We start from the raw sequence: 5,358 nt of genomic DNA, 5'->3' as shown, positions 1-5,358 counted from the left end.
CCCTCCCCTCCCCTCATGGTTTCTCCTCCCTCCTCTCCGGTGAGCTCCTCCTCCCTCCTCTCCTCCCATTCCCTCATGGTTTCTCCTTCCTCCTCTCCGATGCTTCGGTGAACTCCTCTCCGGCGACCTCCTCCTCCTCTCTGGCGATGTAGGCGAGCGCCTCTCCGGTCACCTCCTCCTCCTCCTCTCCGGCGAACTCCTCTCCGGCAAAAGAACACGGCAAAAGAACGTACAAGATCCAAAAACAGGAACAAAATTTGAAATAATATCATGCCAAAAAACGAGCAAAAAAACTAGCAAAAAATGGGCAAAAAAATCACGATCCAGATCCAAATTCAAAATTCAAAAATAGCAATGGCGCACGGTGGGGGTTAGACGGTGCGCCACTTCTATTTTCCCGCCTTCAAAATTCAAAAATACTAATGGCGCACCGTGGCCTATACTAATGGCGCACCAGTGGCCTATACTAATGGCGCACTGTGGCCTATACTAATGGCGCACCAGTGGTGCGCCATTAGTATACCAGATACTAATGGCGCATCAGTGGTGCGCCATTAGTAAAAATTACTAATGGCGTGCTAGTAATGGCGCACCAGTGATGCGCCATTAGTAGGCAAAACTAGTGCGCCATTAGTAGGCCTTTTCCTAGTAGTGCGTGGTGGGAGGGGCGTGCTCGAGGCAGCGGCCGGATCTGGCCGGCAAGTGGCGCAGGTCGGAGGTTACTGCTTCCCTTTCGGAGGCAGTGGCCGAAGGCGGTGGTGGATCTCTGCCTTGTTTGCGTGTCTCATGTGGCACGGTGGCGGCTGGCAAATCGAATCTCCGGGCGGCAGGTGGCGACTGGCGCTCCTGGTATTGATCTGCATCACGCGCACCTGGGGCAGCGACCCTAGGCTTGGCGGTGATGGTCATCTCTTCCGTCGGAGGTGGTCGGCTTGAGGCTGGGTGGTCGGATCACGAGACCCGTCATGTAGTCCCGGCTGTGAATCGGGGAGACATACTTTCTGGTGAAAACCGAGCCGACGGCGGGTGATGGCGGCGTTCTACGTTGTTACCTTGATGAAGGCATCGTCGTGTAACTAATGTCGACCCACTCGTGGTGCTCAAGGGAAAACCCTAGGATCTGGTCTTTCAAATCGGATGATGGCGACACTACGGTGTCGTTTCTCTCTTGGGAGCATCGTTTGTGGAGTAGCCCTGGAAGACAGAGGCAGGAGGTGGAGCGATTTCGTCGTGCACGGAGCTTCAGTGGAGATGTCAAGTCATTCCTTGGCAATAGGTGCTACGTCGTGTCATGCCTGTTCGGCAGGTGATACGCACGAGATCTTCGAGAGACTTCAAGCTGTGTGGGACTGTGGTACTTGGCAGCATGGTGTTGCAGTGTACCGACGGCGAGCACAACGTGCTCAGCAGTTTGCTTGTACGGAGGTGGTGCTGTTCGGCGCCGTGGTGGCATAGATGAAGGGCCGGACTGGCAAGGATGATGCGGGTCTCTTTTCTGAAGATGAGTCAGCGGTTCGATAATAATTGCGGCTTCTAAAATGTGTGCAGTGGTGTACGCTTTAGGTTTTCTGCATCGGCTATTCGTTCCGATACATTGTGCGGATGGATCGGCGACGACACCGATTTTAGATATGGGGAGTGAGAGTGATGGCTTCCGGTGGCATTGATATAGGTGTGAGTGGTGGCTTCAAGTGGCTTGATGCATGTTTTTGTCAAAACTTTGTTGAATAATTAATAAAGATGGGTGTATGCATTGATTGATGTAGAGATAGGGTTTAAACCTTTTTTCCAAAAAAACGACAAAAGGGAGATATCAATCGGAAGAGTAGGAATGGAGAGTGTGGCTTTATTAATAAAAGTGTATGCAAGCCTGTTTCGAGAGATCATTCAGAATAGTAGGATAGTAAGAATGGAGAGTGCATGTAAACAATCATGGAGCACCACCTTTAGGATCTTCTCCATGCCAAGCTCAATGTCTAGGGTCGAGTTTTGGCAGCATGATGTTTGGGATGCCTTTTCTTTTTATTGGATCAGGTCTAAAAGTAAACTCATTAACACAAATAGAATTTTTCAACCCATTTTTAGCAACATTTTCATGTACTTGCAGTTTAAATTTGAATTATATCCATTGATTTTCTAGAAAATCACTTAATAACTTAAATATAGCAAACAAACCCTGAAAATGCCAAATTACGGCATGTAGCATATGGTGGTGTATGTTGAGTGTAGAAAAAGTTTCAAGGTCCAATGATAAAGCAACTAACACTTTGCCTTCAAACCCGATCAATTTCTTTTCAAAACCATGATTCTTCCTGAGAGATTTTCAATTTCCAAGAAGTGTATGTCATAACTTCTGTGAAAACTACTTAAATTTTTACTACGACATCTAGGGATCATATCATGACACCATGCCAGTTTTCATATTTTTCACATTTTATTTGCATTTTCTGGAATTAAAAAACTAATAAGCTCAATGTTTGGGGTCGTGTTTTCGCACCCTGATGTCTGGGTGTCTTTTATTTATATTGGATAAGGTCTAAACATAGATTCATTAACACAAATAACATTGTCAGCCCATTTTTGAGCATTTTCATGAACTTGCAGTTCAAAAAGTTCGAACGAATTATATATGCTAAATATCTAGAAAAACCCTTAGGCGCCATTTGGATGTTGACATTCTGAGTAAGAATTTGGCATTGGCGTTGTTTGCCCCGAATGCCGGTGTTTGGATGGTCTGGACATTCATCCGTGTGATGAATTCGAGACCGATATCCACAGGCCAACACACGCGAAGCCATGACCCCTCCATAAATTCGGAGACATGACCCTCAGCAGTCGGCTAAATTGGCTTACCTCTTTATTGTCGCCGTTCGACGCACGCGAAAAGGGAAAATGGAGCGCCAGCACAAAGTAGGTACCGCGCCGGCCAAGGGAGATCGAGCTCGGCCCTCCTCGGCCGACGGCTTCTACTCCCTCTGTTTCTAAACATTTGTCTTTCTAGAGATTTCAACAAGTGACTACATATGGAGCAAGACAAGTAGAAAAATGACTTTACGTGAGCCCCATTAATTCTGGTTTGGAAACGGACCGGTACTAATGTGACCATTAGTGTCGGTTCCAACGGCTAGTGGGGTGGGCATCATTAGTTCCGGTTCATGTTGAACCTCTAGTACCAGTCCATGACACGAACAGGGACTAAAGGGGTGGTGGCAGGCTGGTGTCAGGCTGGGGCCCCACGAACACTTTTAGTCCCGGTTCGTGTCACAAACCAGGACTAGAGGTGCACCTTTAGTCCGGTTTGTATAACCAACCGAGACTAAAGAGATCACTATATATAGTGCTTTGTCTAGCCCGAGCCGAAGCGCTCTGTTTTTTCCCTCATCTCTGTTTTCTTCCCCTCTTTCTCAAGCTCACCTCCATTTTTACCAAAATTTGTCAAGATTTCAAGGCACCCCATCCATCCAAGTTCGCAAAGGTTAGCAACTGTCTGTGTCAAAACCGGCGGATCTCGGGTAGGGGGTCCCGAACTGTGCGTCAAAGGTCGATGGTAACAGGAGACAGGGGACACGATGTTTACCCAGGTTCGGGCCCTCTCGATGGAGGTAATACCCTACTTCCTTCTTGATTGATCTTGATGAATATGAGTATTACAAGAGTTGATCTACCACGAGATCGTAATGGCTAAACCCTAGAAGTCTATCTTGTATGATTGTCATAATGATCTATCGACTAGCATGGCCTTGGCTTATATAATGCACCAGAGGCCTAGGATGACAAGAGTCCTAGCCGAATACGTTGGTGGAGAGGAGTCCTTGTCTTGATCACTAAGTCTTGTGGAATACTCCTTGTATGCGACATGGGCTGCCCGAAGTGGCCCATGAGTGAACCGCCATGGGGGTCCTCGGCCCGATCCACCTAGTCCGGAGACGATGTGATGAGTACCCCCTAGTCCAGGACACCGTCAGTAGCCCCCTGAACTGGTCTTGAAGTGGGGGACGCTCCTCCATCCTTTCAAACTATTCTTAATCTTCGGTCGTCGGTCTTGAAAACTGGTTCAATAAATCTTCTCGTCTTTGATCTTGAGGATTGCCGAAATGAATCCGAAGGGTTTACACATCGGGTATCCGAGGAGCCCCTTTAAGTTCTCGGCCTTTATCAATTCCTTAGGATTATTTTTTATGCCACACCTCGGGTTTGAAGTTGTTCCCGTGCGGCAGTGTCCTCTTGCATCCGAGCTCCAACGCAGGACTGCATTTGAGATATCTTTTGCAGCCAAGCACCAATGCCGGACTATATCCGAGCTCCAACGCCGAACTATATCCAAGGTGTCATAGATCACCTTGGCTTGAAAAAGTTTGAGGGAGGTTATCCGAGTTTAACGCTGAAAAGTTCTCTATGGAACGAGCCATTCGAATCCGGGCTTTAAGCCGGACCACTTCCGAGCTCCAACGATGGTCAGCGTCTGAGGTGTCGTAAACTACCTTGGTCTTTTAAAATATTGAAAAAATTCAGCCGAGCTTAGTGCCGGAAATGTCCTCTATGGAGCCAGCCACTGGAGCCCGAGCTTTATGCCGGACTGCTTCCGAGGTGGTGCACCACTCCGACCGCGGGCCGATTTTTGTGAATATTTTTGATTGGTACAATTTACTCTCTGCCGAGGTATATAGCCAGTATATGTATATCTGGTAGCCCTCAAGGTGTGTGTCGGTCTAAACCCGAGGTGCACGTGAAGGAAAACATAAAACTGTTGATCCTGGTAGCCCCTGAGACTCAGGTCGATTTGCAAAATCGGCCTGAGAATTAACTCCTAGCTCGGCAGCATACGTAGGAATAGAAACGCAGTGTAATATTATTAGAGATAATAGTGATCGGCGAACGGGCCCTTGAGAGAGGGTCTTGAGAAGTTGCCGCAATATGTTAGCTTGACGCCATATAGGTCCAGATGGTACCTATTGTTGTCCGAAGACGCGTTTGCCCATAGTTCGGTCAAGCCGAACACTAAGCACTTTGAATTTTCTGCATTGAACAGGCAACGTAGTAGCCCCCGAGACACTGGTGGGGTGGCAACACTAGATCAAGGGATCGATGTGCCCCTGATCAGCTCCAATCGCCCACATGCGCCATTGATGCATCTTTAATGCCTCGCTAAACACCCGCTGGAGTAGCTGCCAATTAACTGCATGCCTTCAATTTTGTTATCAGAGTAGCTGCCCGGTCCAGCGGCCAGAAGTAGTGCTCAAGAGTTTGATTAGACGGCCAAAAAAGCTTAGAATTGAAAATCCGATGGCCAAGAATGCTAATGGCCTGAGATGGTTGGAAAGGTGATCAGTTTTAATATATCTAAATAAATAATGAGTG

The sequence above is a fragment of the Triticum dicoccoides genome, chromosome 5B (genome assembly GCF_002162155.2).
Source record: "Triticum dicoccoides isolate Atlit2015 ecotype Zavitan chromosome 5B, WEW_v2.0, whole genome shotgun sequence".
NCBI classification, from domain to species: domain Eukaryota; kingdom Viridiplantae; phylum Streptophyta; class Magnoliopsida; order Poales; family Poaceae; genus Triticum; species Triticum dicoccoides.
The sequence above is the reverse complement of the archived record's forward strand: the minus strand, read 5'-3'. Positions refer to the sequence as shown.